The sequence below is a fragment of the Bactrocera dorsalis genome, chromosome 2 (genome assembly GCF_023373825.1).
Source record: "Bactrocera dorsalis isolate Fly_Bdor chromosome 2, ASM2337382v1, whole genome shotgun sequence".
Classification (NCBI taxonomy): Eukaryota; Metazoa; Arthropoda; class Insecta; order Diptera; family Tephritidae; genus Bactrocera; species Bactrocera dorsalis.
Genome location: NC_064304.1, coordinates 17,315,293 through 17,335,506, shown reverse-complemented (window position 1 = coordinate 17,335,506; position 20,214 = coordinate 17,315,293). Strand labels below are relative to the sequence as shown.

General features: G+C 37.9%; 1 protein-coding gene across 2 annotated transcripts in view; it reads right to left on the bottom strand.

The window, feature by feature from the left end:
- The window catches only part of LOC105225748 (uncharacterized), a 357,778-nt gene that overhangs the window by 87,564 nt on the left and 250,000 nt on the right, over positions 1–20,214 (bottom strand). For both annotated transcript variants that reach the window (XM_049449564.1, XM_049449565.1), the window contains one exon: positions 11,215–11,542. The gene's annotated coding sequence lies outside the window, so the exon portion shown is untranslated. The remainder of the gene's footprint in view (positions 1–11,214; positions 11,543–20,214) is intronic.

The following is a 20,214-nucleotide window of genomic DNA, read 5'->3' as shown; positions in this document are numbered from 1 at the left end:
GTTAACATCCATACACCATTATTGGCATTTTTGTCCACTATCTCATTTCTCTCGAGGCCTTTGTAACCTACCACCCAGAAGAAGTGAAGTTTCACTGCGAAACGAGATTTAAGCCTTGATTGGTACTTGATGGTCCCCGTAGAAGTTGACTCTCGAGTTGTCTGCTGATGCACTACAGCTCCGCGGCTTTTCCAATATCAAAAACCTCTTCTTAAAATATTGGTAATTATTGATTAATATTCGACTGAATGGACCACGTTCAGCACACAGTGAAGAAAATATAGCAGCCGTAGTGGATAGTATACACGAAGACCGTGGGGAGTCGATTCGGCGCCGTTCGCAGCAACTCTGATTGACGTATTTTACGTGGAGATCTTAAATACCAAACACAGCTTTGACAAGAACTGAAGCCGCTCGACCTTCCCAAGCAACATCGCTTTTCTCTATGGGCTCTTGAAAAGTTTCAAGAAAATCGGGCGTTCTTGAGCCAAATTTCAATGAGGCCGATTTCTGGCTCAGTGCTTATGTAAACAAGCAAAATTGTCGCATTTGGTATGCACAGCAAACTGAAAAGCTGCCATTTTATTCAGAAAACACAACGGTTGGGTGACCATTGTGGGCCGGTGGAATCATCGGTCCATATTTCTTCAAAAATGATGCCAGTGAGAACGTAACCGTCAATGGCGACCGTTATCGCGCCATGATAACCGACTATTTGATGACTGAAATTGAAGCTCGTGATCTCGGCGACATTTGCTTTCAACAAGACGGCGCCACTTCCCACACATCGCATCAATTAATGGATGTTTTGAAAGAACGCTTCGGTGAGCAGATAATTTCACATTTTGTTCCGGTCGATTGGCCACCAAAATCGTGTGATATCAAACCGATAGACTCTTTTCTGTGGGAATATGTAAAGTTTAAAGTCTATGTGGACAATCCCGTTAAAATTCAGGTCTTGGAGCTAAATATCATACGTGTCATTCGCCAGTTAACAGTCGAAATGCTCGAACAGGTCATCGAAAATTGGACTCAACGAATGGACTATATGAGACGTAGCCGCGGCCAACATTTGAAAGAGACAATTTAAAAAAAAGTAAATGCCAAAGAATGTTCTTTTGAATAATACGCATTCTCTATTAAATTTGAAGTTTCTGTACTTTTTCTTATAGAAAAAAGTAGGGAACCTCGAAATGGATCACCTCTTATATTAGTACAGTTTCTAATTGAAATTCCGAAGTTCCGTTCCAAACTAGTAACAATTGAACTAAAATACCCATTTTAGCTTATTCTTTTGAAATCAATATTTTTGGCTCCAATACTAACACTGCTTTGGATGGGTCCGATAAAAAGTGAAACAAGCAATTAACTAGTCAAATACGCAGCATCAACTCTTTATAGTAGAAAGTATACGTACCATATATGTATATAGATTTATTTAGTCTGCAAATAATTTGTGTTTTGTAATTTTTGCGCACAAAAAAAGTATCAATTATAATTGCTTTCTGATTAACCAAATAACTCCAATTGCAGTAGATTGAATAAAAAATAATAAAATGTATGTTAATTGTTTTAAGTAAACGTTCAAAGGCAGATGAGAGAATTGTCAACAATTTATTTGTTAATTGTAAGTTCGTAATATAAAAATAGCTTTGTGTATATATACATACAGTGTCGTAAACTAATATACTACTTCGGAACTAGAGTTTTCGAAACTTGTATAAAACTAGTCGGAAAAGAACCTGAACTATACAAAATTTCAAGTAATTTGTTAATTTAACTTCAGAGGTTTTATACATTTATAGAGGTTTAATACAAAAATTTAATTTTCTAAATATAATTGAACTAGTTATTTTCCCCTATGTAGGGGATGTTTCGCCTTCTCACTTTAGCTCGCCTTAAAACGGATGTTCTTAGGCTACCCAAAATATACTTGGCCAAAAACCGGAAGTCGTGAGCTGCTTAAGCCATATGTAAAAGAATCGTTTCTGGCCACTCCCAAGTGAATGGCGATCAGAGAACTTTCCTCACTTGCGTGAAACTTCTACACATGACCCCATCCATCCTTTTGCACTAGTTTGAAGTTTTCATCCCGAAAGTTGTCAATTGACAGCTTATAAGATATCAACATGTACAAAATAACGGGTTTGTGAGGTGAAAAACGAGCAATTAGCTGACTAGCTAGCTTATGCTTCACACTAGTTATAAAGCAAGCCAGTTTAAACTAGTAGATTTCACAACCCAGTATAAATCCATACAACTATGTCACCAAAGCATTCTTTCACATACACACACACATGCACTCCTGTACTGTTTCAGCAGTTTGCGCGAATGCCTAATTAATTAAAAATAAGCAATTATTTATGAACATTTTGACAGTAATTATTATTTGTAGTTATTTGGTTTTATTTTGCTGCCAACTAACCAACAACAAAAAAAAGCCATTCACAAGCCAACGTATAAATAAATGTTTATGCACATGTATGTATATTCATAACTTTTGCATAATTCATTTATAAGTTTTTAATATTTTCTGCTTTTTATGGCGTTATTGGAGAATATATGGAGTTTTTTAGTATCGACGCCAAGGCGACTAATTGATTTGCATAAGTACATAGTAATGAAATTTCAAATTTATTGCACTTCTCAACCATATAATGAAAAAAATGCAAAATTAAAAACTAAATGCGTCTAATGAAAATTTAATTTGAAGCAGAAAAAAGTGAAAAAAATCATATATTGCTTAAAATGTGTCACATTATGGAAAATATTTAAAAAATGCATAAATGAAGTATATAAGATAAGAATTTAATTTCGCGTTGAAAAAATAAAACTTTTCATTTGATAATTATTTGAATTAACACCTTAATTGCGCTAATCAAAGCCTATTTAAAACTAAATAAGCAAATTTTCACAAAAAGTAAATTTCCAGCTTTAAGGAGAAACCTCTTTAAAATACTGCTTGCTACTTTGTGATATAAATATAAGTTAACTAATGGACAATTCTGCAATTCGTTTATTATAATTCGAAGTAATTTGTTTAGGTGTTTGTAGAATCTTAAAACTTTGAAACTCGGCTATAACCACGCAGGCGGTGTCTATATCAATAAACAAGAAGAAGAATGGAACCTTAACATCATTTTAAAGAGTTTGAACCGTTTTTTAAGTTACTTTTTACAAAATAGAGACCAGCAAATATCCACTAAAAGGGGAAATTTTCGGGGGAAAAATCCTAGTAGACAAAACTTCGTCACATTCATGGGTTAATACCTTTACATACCTAAAGTTTCAATTTTCATTGAGTGAACTCACGTAACTTTTAGTTACAGCCTTTTGCAATGCAACTACTCACTTCAATTGGTTTTACGTTAAGCTCGTTTCTCCTCAAAGTTTCTTTTTTAAAACTAGCCTGAGTGATTCTTCCTAAATTGTTGTGTTTCTCTTTTGATTCTTATGTTACAGTTCTCTTTCATAACATGTAAGTATTTTTATTGAACGGATCTGGAGGTTTAGACTGATATTCTTATCCATAAGCTCTAAAATAATGCAGTTTTAGCTCCACTTGGGAATTCAGGAGCTCTTTTTAGTAAAAAGGCGTAGGTAAGAGGTTACATGCGTTTCTTGGCTTCAAAAAATTTCTTCTCTAATAGTTTTGAAAATGCATCCTTGAAAATTAAATGCTCGACTTCAGCTATATGGACACATAAAACTGCTAGAAAAGACATAAACCGAGCTTTGAATATCGGTTATATATCTTTAAAATAATAAGAAGTTTAAATGAGACATTTATTTTTTTTATATTCAAAAAAAATTATTGAAAAGAGACCGTTTTTAGCTCGAGGAAACCTTTAAATTATGACAGGCACTCTCTTAAAATTGTGGGATATCTTGAGCTTTTGGAATTCACAGTAAATTTATTATGCACACTAGACATTAAAGCGTAACTCTTGTTTATTACTCTGTTCTAACATCTAAACTAGAGTTGCTGGGGTATATTTCGCCTATCCCTCAAATTAATAATAACACGTATAGAGTGGTGAGCAAATCCGTTCGGTTGTTTGCCCCTTCGGCGTTCTAATTGCTCTAAAATTTTCTCCAACAGCTGTAATATTATTCAATTTACTTATTTTACAATAAAATATTAATTTAAATAAACTTTCAAAAAACTAAATAAAAATATAAAAAAACTGAAACAGGCACATTAAGTCCAGTTTTGCTACATTATTTAATATTTTGCACAAATACATTTGTGCTGAATTACATTTTCTAGTCGCCCAGGCATACTTGCATACTAATTTTCTATTATTTTCTTAGATATGCTTCTCCAAATTCTCAAACGCGTTAAGCTACTGACCTTACGATCGTTGTACTGTTCGATCGTTATCCTATTGAAAAAGATCTGTTTCTCTGAATAAGTACACTTGTTCACAAAGTCTGATAAATTTGACTGTAAGATATTCAAATATTATTATTTTTTCTAATTGAAATAATTATGACTAACAGATCAATGTCCCGCCAAACGAAATACTACCTCCACCATATTTTTCAGTTTGCCGTAAAAGATATCGTTGAGTATGTTCATGTGGGCGACGTCAGTAGTACTGTTTACCATCCGATTAAAAGAGATAGATTTTCGTTTAATCTGCCCGACTTAAACTTTTTCTAATCTTCCTAGGGCTAGTATTTACATCCCTTACAAAACTTTAGACGTGCCTTAATAATTTTTTTAGACAGAGCAATTCTTTAAACAGCTCTCCTGGCAGTTCTTTCACTGGCAGTTTTATTCATGGCGATTACAGCTTCCTTAGGTGTTCTTATATCCGCTTTGGTGAGTCGTCTCACTATTTGCTTAGCATTTGGAACCAACTACATTGCAACGTTTTCTTATAGCCACAACAGTACTCAAGGCTAACTTTAACTGACCAGCAATTTTACGAATCTAAAGCTACTTTTTGTCAAAGAAAACCCTTTGCTTTAAGTTCGAAAGAAACTTATCGCATTTTGTAAGAAAACACTGATTGATTAATGTTGTAGTTTGTTTATGCAACTGGTAATCAACTAGAACTGGAAGCTAAACCGCGCTAAGTAGTTGCTCGTTCAAAAATATGAACAAACAGCACTTTTTTCTGGCAAGTTGTGCTTCTCTCAAAGTCTAGAATTTTGCGAAATTGTGTACTTTTTTACCTTTGTGCCCAAAAGTAGACAACAAACAGGTCAGCATTAATTTATTAATTCTATATATTTAAACACAAATTCATATTGATTGAAATTACACATACAAAAACATGTTGTTGTATTTTATATTAAAAACGTTTTTTTAGGCACGTACTAAACCATATTGCATTTATTTACGTGTTTGAACTTAAAATTCAATTAACCATCCAAATGCCGAAAGTGGCAAACCATTTAAAGGGCAACTTTCAATATCGAGTCTGCAATTAATTACGCTATTTAACCGAATTAACCCCAAAACACAACTACATTTGCCTAACGCAAGTAAATATTAATTAAAGGAAGATACAAAAACAACTATGAAAAGAAGTTTACAAAATAAATACAATAGATATGTGTGCTTTTGGCAGATTTTAGCCACCAAAAACAAATGCAAGTTTATATAATGTGAAACCCCGTAGGGGTGAGTGTAGATAACGGGTTAAAAATAAACTTCTAGGATGTGTGTAAGAAATATACATACAAATCTATGTAGTTGTGTGCGTTAGTATGTTTGCCAACACTAGGCCGCAGGTTATGCAAATAAATCCGAGCAGATAACAAAACAACAAAACATATTAGTGACGCTTAGGTGCACACACGTAGACATGCACCAACAGCAAGTACGCCTCTTCTACGCAAAAGCAGCCCACTTCACGCAACACACAAAATAGTGCTTAACGCCGCCATTCAATCTGTGTGTATGTATAGGCAAGCAGAGTGGCTGAAAGTTAACTGACTATTTCATACTAGCTACGCAACTGTTCAGCTGCTGCCATTGAGCCAAGTATCGCATTACTTAGCCAACTCTTGTTTCGTGTCTAATTTATGCCGCCTTCGCTGTCTACTTGCCATGCCGCGCCACGCCACGTTCGGCGATGGCTTGAGTGCTCATGCATCATACTCAATACCGGCGCGTATGAGAGAGTGTGCGAGTTTGTGGAAAAAAGTCAGCTGGGCGTGTGCCTGACAGGTTGTTGTCGGGGCGTGTGGCTGGGTGGGCGGAAATCTCTGACGTCTGGCAAGCCACGCATGTGACATGTTAATCCGCCATTATGCGCGCTTCTGTGGTTGGCAATGCCAAAAGCCAACTGCGTGCCGCTGTCTACGAGCTTTCTTTCAAGTTCATTACACACCCCTCCCACGTCATTGGTAGCTGCCAGACAATGAGTGCTGCTCTCTCAACACTTTTAAGTGGCTCAGTGAGGAAAAGTTTATTATAATTTCTTTTTTTTTCTGTTGTTTTGCTACGCGGAAATAATTTTACAGTTTCATTCAAGTAATTAAATCAAGTGGAAAATCAAATGGAAAAGTTTCGTAAACTAACGGCAAAGATTTGATAACCGAATACAATTTTACCACGGAGCGACCTTTCACCGGCGTCTCGGCGGCAGCAATGCCAGCAATAACTAACTGTACTTCTGACACTGTGCCGCTAGTTTCTGCGCTTAGGATGTGTATGTATGCAGGTAGAGTTGTGATATCGGCTTAGGAATGGGTTAGCGTGCTCGTTGCCTCGCAAATTAAAACTTGAAGTATCTTGTATTTGTAATCAGAAAACTCCTCTTCTTATCGCATCATGCTCGCATGACTGCTTGTGTTTTCTCAATAGTAGATTAGAAGTCTTGAACTTGAAGTAGAACCTTTTTATAAACTCATTGCAAACTCTTTGGTTTATCCACAAAATTGATGGAGGATACCTCTCATAGTTTAGGAAGATGCCACAAGCGTCAAGACCACAAAAAGCGCACCAAGTTAGGTCGAATGTGAAGCTCTTTCTAACAGTTTTCTTCGATTGCAGAGGCATCTCATTCGGACGATGACATATAACATCATCACTTTCGAAGTTCTCAGCGGAAATTGGGTAAATCCAAGAATTGGAGAAATTGTAATTGCCTTCTGGCGTCGACTGATCAGAAAGAAACACGCTGTTTATTCAAGCTAAGCGAACTTCAAACTCATCGGAGCTAACTTATTATAACATTAAAATATCGTCTGAGGTCCCATTAGGGCAAATGTACTGTGGAGAGGAGTACATATTTTAAGATTATTTAATTCGGAAGGAGACTTTTGCTATATATGTAGGATCAATCCCCTATTTTTTTACAAAGATATTTGGCTTTCAAAAGTTGTATGCTCGTCTTGAAGTCCATTCCTGGGTTTTTGGTGTGGCATTCGATGGGATTGTGTTTACGGGTGATCCCCTTGAAGGTGCTTTTTTCAATAACCTTTTTTGACAGGTCTTGGAGCGAAACATGATGCTAGTGTTTTGCTTTTAAAAAAGTTGGAAACCTCGAAAGGGATCACTCTTTTCGCTAGCGTATTTCGTCAATTATAATTAATTTAGAGAACTTTTCAATATTTAATGGTTTAGGTTGGAAAAAGGACGAGGAAGTACCTATCACGACGACACGTTGCGCTGTTAGAATTATCCAAGAATTCCGTAATATAAGAGTCCATAGGTAGAATGAGTATCAAAAATTCAAAGACACCTGCATGATTTGAATGAATAAGACTGAAAGTATTTGCACTGTTTGTTCCTTTAAACATTTTTAACAAAAATGCATTATAAGGTCTTTTAAACATGAACTATATATAAAATCAAGGCAACATTGAACACTTTAAATATAAGAAAGATATTAAGCCTAGCAAAGGAACTTTTCAAAAATGGTTCAAGCTCACATTGAATCACATTTTTCCTTCAAATAATTTTCTCTTTCTCTGCACTGTACTCTCTGCAATCGCCGCTTCGCTATAAGAAGTGAAAGTAAATTGGAGAATTGAAAAATTGGCCTGCGTGGCAATCAAGGATATAACATTCACTTCATAATACTATCTGCAAGTGCAAGCAGCTGATTTCCACTTCTTTTCCACATTTTCGCATTAAATCGCTCTCCAATTAATTGAGCAATAAAAGCATTAAGACGAGCTACTCACTGACAAATGCAATAAATTACGGATTGAGAGTTCCGAGAAATTGGAAAATATTGAACTTCCAATTAATAAGCGCCGCAATCACATTAAAATGAATGAAACGGATGATTAACAGCCGGCAGGAGAGCAACGGAGCAGTCGGCACAGCACGGCATAAGCAGGCATACACACGGATGTGTATGTATGTGTGTGAGCACTTTGCTCAGAGGACAATCGAATTATGCGCTGGGAAGCGGGAGACTCTCCGACCGCCGGCCAACCTGTGACACATGCGATAATTTCGTGTTTTATAAGTGGGTTTGTATGTATGTACGTATGTAGGTGTGTGTGAGTGTGGCTATGCGCTTGCCTCAGCGGTGTGGCATCAGCGACCGTTTCTTTTATTATGTGTATTTTATGAGAGGCTTTTCTCTTTATGGCTTTATATACTTGGCACACAATGTCTGCGAAAGTGTACGTGAAATTAATGCAATGACAACAACAACAACGTAATTTAACACATAAATTTACCGTTGTATTTTGCTGCATTAAACTTGCAATAAAGTTAATGAGATACGTCGAAAGCTGGAAAAGCGAGTTCAAAAGAAAACTCAGCATTTAATATGAAAACGAAGTGGCCATGTATATGCTGTTTGCTGTTGTTGTTGTGACACTCATATACACGATTATTTAATAAAAATCATAATTTTCCCCTGTTTGCTTTTGTTGGAGTTTTTTTTTTCTATTTGCAATAAAAATGGAAGTTGTTGTTGTTTTTGTATTTAAATCCGTTATTGGCTGATGCTAAGAGGAACAGAGCATAGAGAAGTGAAAAACTGTGCCAAGTGTTTTTAGTATGCAGAATGCTAATTTACGAAAGCAACGACCGCAAGCAAAGCAAAAATGTTGAAAGTTATACAAAAAACAGCAACAACAACCATAATTGAAGGCTTGTTGAAGCTGCAAAATTGCAGAGTTTGCCTTTAGGGATTGAAATCAGTGTGATGTAGTTTTGTTGTATATTTTCTGATGTAAACTGGATGAGTGTTCTTCAGAAAAATTTATTTAAGTTCGGGCTAAATTTTTTATTAAAGGAGGATTTGATACTACAGAAGCTTATATATATACAGATCTTATACTGATTGATGGAACTAATAAACACGAACCTTAACAAAAACCAGACAAGTTGTTAACTTCGGTTGGACCGAGGCTAAAGTACCCTTCACATATGCAAAATATTTCTTACAAAATCCTGGTTCCGATCTTTCGTTTGCATAGCAGTTATATGCTATAGAGATTAATTCTGTAAAAATTCTAACTTGGTATTATGCGAATGCTATACCACCCTGTGCCAGAATAAATACTTACATTTTTCATTTTTAATTTCTACAACTCCAAAGCTAACGAATATTTTATTCGAAAATAAGATCGAAAATGCGAAAGTCGAGTTACCGAATACAAAACTCCGAACCCATGCAATTTTTTTTAATGCACCATAACCTTAGATCATAGCCCATGTTAAATTTCAAGTGAAGATTTCTAATCAAAAATTTTCCATTCAAGTACTTGATTCTGATTGCTCAGTTAGTATGATAGCTATAGGCCTAGTTACTCCTTATGCGCCGACTCCGGTATAAATTCTCGATGCAAATGCTCTCAAATGAGAATGCCTGAGTAATGCCGGCGGTCAATTCAGTCGCTAAATGGTATAACAGGGTGACCAAAAAATTGAACTAAGGAGCAGCATGCCAACAACATCAATAAAAATTACAACAACACATCTCTCGGTGGTTTAAAAGAATATAAATGAAATATCTTTTGTCATTAAACCAAGACTAAGCTCCCACGTCACTGTTAACAGTTATAACTTCGGATTCGTAGATAATTTCGTCTATCTGGGAACCAGCATTAACACCAACAACAATATTAGCTTCGAAATCCAACGCAGAATAACTCTTGCCAACATGTGCGTGGTACTTCGGACTGAGTAGGTAAATGAGAAGTTAAAGTTCCCTCCACGAACAAAAACCAAATTCTACAAGTCACTCATTACACATCCTGCTGTATAGTTCAGAGGCTTGGACGATGACCACATCTGATGAGTCTGGGCTACGACTTTTCAAGAGAAAGGTTCTTCCACATTCGCGACGGTAAATTCGGCTGTTCAAGATTGACACAGTTCAGCGAATTAAGACACAATAGTCACGCTGACTAGGCCTTGTCGCCCGAATGGATGAAAACACTCCAACTCTGAGAGCATTTGACGCAATACCCGCCGGGGAAGCAGAGGAAGAGGAAAATCTTCACTCCGTTGGAAATACCAGGTGGAGAAGGACCTGGCTACTTTTGGAATCTCCAATTGACGCCAAACAGCGAAACGAAAAAACGACTGGCGCTCTGTCGTAAACTCAGCTATAACCGCGTTAGCCGTGCCTGCGCCAATAAGGAAGAATAAATTCCTCAGTTTTTAAGATATCGGTCTGAAATTTTGCGAACGCCAATTTTTCTCCTAAAAGGTGCTAAAATCCTTACGTGGAAAACTTTTGGGTTTTGTTAAGATATCCTCACGAAATTTGGCACGATATATTGCTCAAAGTAATGGTACAATCTCCGAATATCTTATTGAGGTCGGCCACTATAGTATACACCTGTTGTACAAACTGATCCATCAAAATTAAGTTTTATACGAAATCCATCGAATATGTGAAGGGTATTATATGTTCGGTGCAACTGAAATTAACGTTTATCTTGTTTGCATTCGATATTTCATGGTCGTACTCAGAGTAAACATGGCAAGCATGTAGCCCAAGAATTAAATTCCAAATTTCCGCGTTTAATTAGCGGCGCATACAAATACAAGGCATTGCTCGTGTTGCCTGCTGACCGTAGTTTTATTACATTTCGGCGCAAAAATGCAGAGCAAATATGGCAAACGAGCAAACCGAAAAATATAATTTTGAAACAGCAACTTGCCGTTAACCCCAACAACAACAACGTAATGATGAAAATGAAAATAAAAGCAAAACAGAAGTCCAGCAATGAGCAACAACTCGATACAAAACTGAAAATTCAGCGAATAATTAAACTCACCTGCTGCGTGGAATGGCAAATGAGCGCTGCGAAGCTGCGCTACACACCACAATTTGTGTGCCTGTGGGTGTGTGTCCTTGCTACAGACCAACAGTTGCGCTGGCGAAGCTCTCGCTCACTCGTGGAGGTGGCTTTGGTTAGTTGCCTACGTGCTGGGCCGGAGTGGCGCCCAAGGCTCCGCACCTGCAACACGTTGGCGTATATGAGTGTCGGTGAATGTATGTGTGTGTTTGCCCGTTGTTTGCCCGTTGTTGCACTTGTTAATGATTCACATCCACTTCCTGCATGCGAGACAGCTTAAGCGCCATTCAACCAACTGGACACATAACTGTAAATACAAAAGCAAAAACACACAAAAAACCATAAATGCATAAGTCAATGTGTGGGTGCAATGCGATTGAAGTGCTTATTTCATGAATGAGAAATCTGTGTAAAATTCTATGCTAAACTTTTGTGTGTGCTTTGACTTCCAGCTCGTCTGCATATTTTAGAGATTGTTTGGCTTCTTTGTGTTTTTTTTTCTTTTTTGTACTCATTTTTGTGCCCTTCTTTGTTTGCCTGTGCCTAATTAAGCGATAAGCCAGTGGCTGTGTTCCTACGTGTGTGTGTGTGTGTGTGTGAAGGCCCGGAGTTGTGTGCTCTTGTGCTCACGCCGGCAGGTATCACCTATGATGAAGTGGGTGGTTAGGCGCCTGTTGGCTTGCTAAATAGCTGTTGAGTCTCTCATTCATTCTTATCTCAGATTGTCGGCACACACACATTCACACATGCATGTGAGTGCGCCCTGAGGTGGGCTTGCCATTTGTAAATACGCCTAACTATACTTGCACATTTGGTTTTGTTTTTGTTCGAGCTTGCGGCAATGCGTCGAGCACGATGCACTGTAATTACCGGCTAAGTGTTTTGACTGAGTGGCCAGCCATTAAAGTGTGTGCGTGTATGTGTGAGATAAGTACATGTGATGCACAACACGAAAACAATGCAAACGATTTTATAGCGGCAAAACTGCGGGCTATAAACTACCTAAAATACTGGTACACATGTCGATGTATATGAAAGTTCGAAAAGTGCGATATTTTTGAAGTTTTACTGTGGGAAATCTAACCTCATTAATTATTGTTTTTCTATAATTGAAATCTTTTAGTAAGATCGAAACATCTTTCTTGTAGGCTAAAATCAAATATTATTGCGCCAAAATGTAGGCAACTAATTTTTTAAATATTATATTTGGAAAACTTAGGAAAAAAGAATGGTGTAATTCATCAAAAATTTCTCTGAAGCGATCATGCTATCTGCCAAATAAATATTTACTTAAGTATTAAGTTACTTTAGTATTAAAAGTGTTGGAAGATAAGTATCAAAATGGAACTGAAGATTGAAAAGCAAAGTCCTCTCTCGACGAACAAAAACCAAACTCTATAAGTCGCTCATAATTCCCGTCCTGCTATATGGTGCAGAGGCTTGGACGATGACAACAACCGATGAGTCGACGTTATTTTCGAGAGAAAAGTTCTGCGAAAGATTTATGGTCCTTTGCGCGAATATCGCATTCGATGGCACGATGAGCTGTACAAGTATATACCTAGTACATTTCATTGGTTTGGGCTTTTGAATAATTCTGGCTAGGGTTGTCCGATTGAAAACACTCCAAGAAGTAGTGTGGTTCAGCAAAAATTCCTTCCACAGGGTCAAAATGAACAAAATGCAGAATTACTCGTAATTGGCCGCTTTCAATCAATTACATGAAATAAGTCGTTGTAAACGATTCACTTTGTGTGCAGAAAATTCATGGAGTTTTTTCCACTATAATTCATTTTAGCGTGATTATGACTGGTTAATATGACCTACATTTTGCGAATTATATGTACTTCCGACAGTTGGGGAAAACACGAAAATTTGTAAAAATCGAATTTGTAGAGGGTGTTTTTTACGGGGTCCCAAACCAGCGCACAACCCTGAGGAGAATTGTTTCGCCTTCACACTTTAGCTCGCCTTGAAACGAATGTTTTTTTGGCTTCCCAGAGGATACTTGGTCTAAGACCGAAAGTTGTGAGCTGCTTGAGCCATATGTAAAATAATCGTTTCTGGCCACTGCCAAGTGAAGTGAGAAGCGATCAGAGATCTTTCTTCACTTGCCTGAACTTCTTCAATTAGCTCCATGCTACAGTCGATAGAACGGGCGACATTAACATAGTTCAGCGAATTAAGCGACAGCGTCTACGCTGGCTAGGTCATTTCGGCCGAATGGATGAAAACACTTTAGCTCCAGGGCGCCGCCGCCGAAGGAAGTAGGGCAAGTGGAATACCTCCACTCCTTTGGAAAGACCGGATTGAGAAGGACCTGGCTACACTTGGAATCTTTAATTGGCGCCAAACAGCGAAAAGGAAGAACGACTGTCGCGCTGCTGTAAACTCGGCGACAGAAGAAGAAGAAATAAATAAAGAAGAAGAAAAAAGGTTTCTAAATTGGTACGACCAATTTTCGACAGATAAACAGACATTTTAAAAAGTGATTTTAAAGAAATCAATGCGTCGAAAAAATAAAAAAGTGATATGATAAAAGTAAGAATAAAAAAATTTGCATAACGTGAGTATTTCTCAAACTAATTTTTTTTTTTTTTTTTATTTTTGTTAACCGAAATTCTAACTGACAATAACAGCATATTTCAGCATAATTGCAAAGCACATATCATTAATTTAGAAAGGAAACGACCATCCAATCTAAATTGACAGAACAAAATTTAATTTGTTTGCAATTCATGCTCTAAACTCCGTTATTGCTTTAGCGCACCAATTCGCCACAAAGTGCTCTTTAACTAACTAAATTGCGTGGGCACTACAAAGATGCGCCACCCGAGCACACAGCCCACCACTGTACCGTCTTCAGCAAGTTGAAATGCGAACAACTTGCAACGCCGCATGCCACAGTGAAATTTTAGCAAAATTTAGATTTTACACGACGCCTTTCAAGGAGTTGTAAAATGCAAATTCTCAGGGTAATTAAGATTTCGCCAACATGCTGGCGTGTTGCAAGAACGCATTGCGGCAGACACGCCCCAATACACACACAAAGCGAGTGCAGAAACGTGTGTGTGTATGTGTGTGGAAGAAAGCGGCGACCTCGACTAAGCACAATGAAATTGGAAAATGCAATGAATGAAGACGCTACACGCCGCTGTCGCCTAAGACAAACAACAAAGCTGGCGCGCGGCGCGGCAAAAGGTAAGGCGCATGCCAAGACAGTGTGGAAGCAAAAAATGCATATTTTGAATGAGCGAAGAATGTAAAACATGTGGTGCAACGCGGTGGTAAAAGCGTTGACGACAATGTCTGTGACTTGCAACATGCTTGTGTGGCGCTTATGTATGCGTGTGTGTGTGTGTATATAGGATTGCAATGCTGCATTTGCATAATTCAAATTGCCACAGTAATTGGTGGTGTTGCTGTTGTTTTTACTGCTATTTGCAACAATGTCGCCTTTGTGACATCCATGCCACGGCTGGCAGCGCCAACATTAGCAACAGCAGTCACATAGGCGGCAGCTAGTTTTTGTGGTGCTGCATGCACATACATGCACTCGTATATGTGGCATCATCACACTCCAGGCAAAGGAAGTGCAACACATGAAAGAGCCTGCATATTCGGTTTTTCTTTGAAATTCTTTGCTTTCTGCGTGTGGTAGTTCTTGTTGTCACTCATTTGCTGCAACTAAAAATGCTAATGGATTTAATTGAGTTGCGGCACTGCCCGAAATGACATCAGGCCAAGTGAGTGAGTGCAGCGCAACTGGCGCAAGGTAATCTCCGTCAAGTCAAGTCGCTCATTAGATATTTTATATGCACGCACTAAATCCTAATAAACCCATACACCCTTATATATGTGTGTGTGCGCATAGCGTTTTTTATGGCTTCTACCAAACTGTAAAACTTTGCATTTAGTCCAAGGCAATTTTGATGCGAAGCGGAAAAGCGCTCACATTTGCAATTTCGTGTCCCATTTAACTTGCAATGCTGCACATAAATTGTGCAAGAATTATTGCCACATTTTTATGCGTTCACACAGCCTGTCACAAAGTTTGAAACGCATTATCTCTGAAAAAATTCTATTACAATTGTTTTTGAACATTTTTTTTTTGCTGGCAGATTAATTGTTATGTAATGCTGTTTGGGAATCACAGGTCAAGTAAATAAAAAGTTTGTATTATTTATGATTATTATTTAAATGTCTACATAAATGTGTATATTTAACACTTAGTCGTGGTATCTTCTATGGATAACCGATTGTGGACTCAGAAATATGTACGGAGTTCGAATTTGCAAGAATCAAGAAAAAACACCAGCTTGCGGAGCATCAAAGCTAGCACAGCTTTCACAAAAAAAAATCGCACACAAGAACTTTTTCCTGATTGGTCTATGTGCTATAACCTTCACAACCTTCTCTTTGTTAATGTTTCATTAAAATACAAAGAATTCTAGGTAAATTTAGCTAAGGCAGCTTCCTTAACAGAAGTAGACATCTTTTATTGATTTATTTTTATTGACTGGTTTCCCGGTTGAACCTCAGCGGCTTACAGATGTTAGTCTTCTGGCCTATTTTTAACACTAACTCAATACAGATTATGCAGATAAACACAAAACGCATCACTGCTGCAAATTTGAAAGCAATCGGTTCAGTAGAAAAAAGTTAGGACCCGGGCCGACCAGAAAAACAATGTTTTGAGAAAAACGCGTTTAAAGTTCAACAACTCCGAGAGAGAGGACTCCGAGGCGCTCTAGGAAACTCGTTATAACTCCCGAAATATTTCGAATTTCTTTCTGAAATTTTCACAGTATATTCTCAAGACATTTTACTTTCAAATTAAGCAAAAATTTCAATTTTTTGAATTACCAGACTACTTAAGACAATTATTAACATGTATTATATAACTGGACCGATACTTGAATTCGATTATATCTGTTACCCACTTTGACACGACCTCTATACTTTTCTGACTTTCTTTTCACAACGAAGTTTCCTCATTACTTCAATCGAGATTATTAACGATGTTTGTGTTCGAGGCCTCGGTCATTTCATTTGCTGATTAGACACTGGAGCGGCTGAAGAAGGAAACCTAACCAAGAAATGACAAGTAACAACTAGATATTGATCCTTAACTGCTTTCTTGCGGAAACCGCGAACAAAAATTTATCATCGGTATTATCAAAATTTTAAAACCAATTTACATGAAATTTTGTGTTTCAGACAGATATTGGCTAATGTGTTTTTAATGAAGCGCACTCGTCCCAAAAAACCTGGTAATCGAAAAACCTACGACAAAGTTGTTCAAAATCAAAGTGATGCTCATAATTTTTTTAATTACCGATGTGGAATTTTTACCATGAATGCGTTCAGTAAGGACAAATGATCAATGAAGAATATTGCTGGGACATTGAGGCGTATAAATGAAGGAGTTAACTGTAATCAACCGGATTTGTTTGATGGTTATTTCTCCAAGATATTGGCACCAACTCATTCTAGCATCTTTGTGTATGATATTTTGGCCAAACACGAAACGTGAGTCGTCACATATCCACTGTATTTCTGTTTTCGAAACTGATGGTATTACTGAAAAACTCTTAGAAAACAGCTGCGAAGTCTCAAACATGTTTGTTACTAGGGATAAACTCTTAACTTATCATCTGCATGAGCTTTACGGAAGTTAGTCATTTCCAGAAAATCTGGAGGAGTCGAAACGCCTTTCATGTTTCAAAACTTCTAAACAATGTAAGCTCAACTACACCGTTATTACTGAGAAATATGAAATTTTCACTTCCTGTAACCTGATTTCAAGTGGAAAATTATTCTGCCGCCAACGCCAAAAATAATACCACAATTTTTAAAATGAACTTGTGGAACACTTTGGGCAACTAGGCGCTTAGTCTTCCTACTATTATTTTCGGTGTTGATAAACAGTTATAATGCTGCTGCTTGCAATATTGCTTTGATAAACTGCAGATATTTATCAGCAACTTCGACCCAAATGCAACTCTGTACTTATATAGTGGTTTGTGGAAGTAGCGCGTAACTTATGTCTATTGTAGTTGTTGTTGGTCGATAAAAATTCCGAAAGTTTTTCGCAGCCAACAAAACTTGTGACATTTTAGTTTTGTGGCAAACGCAGATTCCTTTCAGTTATGTCAGCTATTATGTGTGTGTGTGTGTATATGGGAATGTGGCAACAATGAAGTTGTGGTGATATTTTTACCTTCGCTGTGGCAGCATTGCAGCGCTGCCGTGTATGACATGAAAATGAATATCAGTTTACTTGTGAAAGAATTTATGATCTTGTTTTTAACACAACTAGGCAACTGCGTGGTAAAGTCGCAACAAGAAAAAAAAACAGCAACAGCGTGTGGCATACAACACAAGAAAAAATAGGAAAGCAGATAAAGCCAACAGCTGAAATAAAAACAATGCGACGCTTGGCGTCTGCGGTTAAAGTGTTGAAAAAAGTGAAAACAAAAACAATAGCAACAATAACAACAAAACCAAAGACCATAAAACCAGGGTGTGGCACGTTAAGCGACAACCGCAAAGCCGCAAACGTAAAATATAAACACACATGCAACGCAATTTACCGAGCACTGCATTCGTGCTGCAAGGGCGTGGCGTTGGTGGGCATGTGGCGCGACCGGCAGGTGTTGTTGCCACTTAAGTTACTACTTTTGCCACATTTGCAGCACATTTATGGCATAAACGTAACTTTATGCGTTTGTCATCGCATAAAATACGCTCATAAATACTAGTGGCGTTGCAAAAACAACTAAGCGCACACACACATATACGTGCATAATGAAAGTCTCATCAGCAACAGCAAAAACAATAAGAAAGTTGAAATTACACAACAACTTCAGTGAAAGAATATGAACGCCACTGAAATGAAGTTGGCTGCCATGGCGGCAACGCACAAGCAAACGCTGCCAACAGACACCGAAATTACAACAACAATCCAGCCTTTTGTAATTTAAGCCGCCGCGCAGCACTTTAACCGGTTTGTTATGAGGAAGCGCCGCCATACTTGTTACTCTTTTTAAGAAGCGTGCAACACTTTGCCACATATTGTGGTATGTCCTTGTTGTTTTTGTTTTTTCATACCTTGGCTCTAACTTGAAATGACATGTGGAAGTTGCATTTAATTCGCTGGAAAGTTATGAGCAATCATTTTTGGCATTGTTTTCACCTCCGATGCTGAAGTACTTCAAGTCACTCAAATACAGACAAAAGAAGAAGAAGTAGCGTTAGTAGTGGCGTTTCAGGTTGGATCTATAACAGTACGTATATAGCTGCATTTATTGCAGATAATTGTTTTTACTAGAATGAGCTTATGGATTATATTCCACATACTCCTGCGTCTCGGGGATACAGGTTTTTTTCAAAACCCATTTTCCTCTACATTTCCGTAAATAAACTCCCCAAAAATAAAAAAAAATATAATACCTTTGGCTGTTTCGTTTGCGATACAAAATAGCGTTCAGTTACTAGGTTCTTGAGGGGTCGCCATTGTGTAGGATGCCTGCGCTTGATGAGAATTTTAACTGAATCTGTGGCCTCACTATCGATACCTCCTCCAGTGTATCATACAATGAGGACCACAGATGCTTACAGCGTAGTCTTACCTCTGCGGGAAAAGTGCACAAGAGATGCGACATTGTCTCCTTGATGCCTTACACATTTCTTGCAATCTTCTCGATCTATCAGCCCCATTCAGCAAGCATGAGTCGCCACCTGACATTGATCTGTTAGTATTCCCATCATGTTCCAACAGTCTTTTCTACAGAGTATCAATAGGTATTTTGTGTACTTCCGATCTACCGTTTTGCACATGACCTTTGCAGTCCGGTAGCTCGTTACATGGGCTTTTTATTTTCTTTACCATGTTTCTGTCCGAATCATCGTATAGATAGTGCATGGGTTTCCTAATGTTGATTACATTCTTGGGTGTTAGCCGTACACCATTCTTGGCAATTTCGTCCACTATTGCATTGCCCTCGATCCAGTAGAAGTGAAGTTTCTTGCTTCTGGCAGCACTCTCCACTGCTGACCTGCTTCCCATAACACTTCTGGTCGATATGTGATACGAGGTTACTGCCTTGATTCCTGCTTGGCTGCCTACTTAGATGTTGACTCTGGAATTGACTGCAGGTGCATTAGAGATCAGCTCCGCAGCCTTCGCAATAGCAAAGACCTCAGCTTGAAATATACCGCAGTGGGCAGGCAACTTAAAAGACTGCCCTATGACTAAGTCTACTGTCAATTTTCTAGCCATCCACATACATTTTTATAGTGTTGCGCATAAATGCGTTGCCAACCATATTTTTCTATGTTTACTTTGAGCCTTTTTTCCAGGTGAAAAGTGGAATCATGTAGTCGGGTTTGCCCACCGAGCTATGACCGAAGGTTCTATATGTAAATTCTCCTGCAGAAAGTAGTCGTCCCCCCGATTTTGCTACGTAGTTTTCAGCGAAGAGGTCTATAGGTGGCAGGTCTAGTACTAGCTCAAAAGCAGGCGTTGGAGATGTTCTTAAAGCTCCTATTATGCACAACCCAGTGAGCCTCTGATGCCTTTCTATTGGTTTCCGGTAGGTGGATTTCCGTTTTCCAAAATTAAGTTGTCATAAAGCGGTGTTCCTTCTTGTTGGAAAAAGAGATCTTACGCGTCAATTTCATCACATTCCGAGGAAAAAAATTGATCATGTGTAGGAATCGCCCATATCAGACCATCAAAATCAAGTTCTTGTATGAAAAACTTTTATTTTTTATTTTTGAGATATCTTTAAATGTTTGATATATGTTATTGCCTAAGCAATGCAATAGTCACCCAAAATATTGCTCCCGTTGGACCACTACAGCATATAGCTGCCACACACACTAACCTATCAAAAGCAAGTTAAATATATTTTTAGATCCTTTTGTGTTATAAGAAATGCACCTGTGAAAGGTTGTTGCTTAAAGCACATCGCT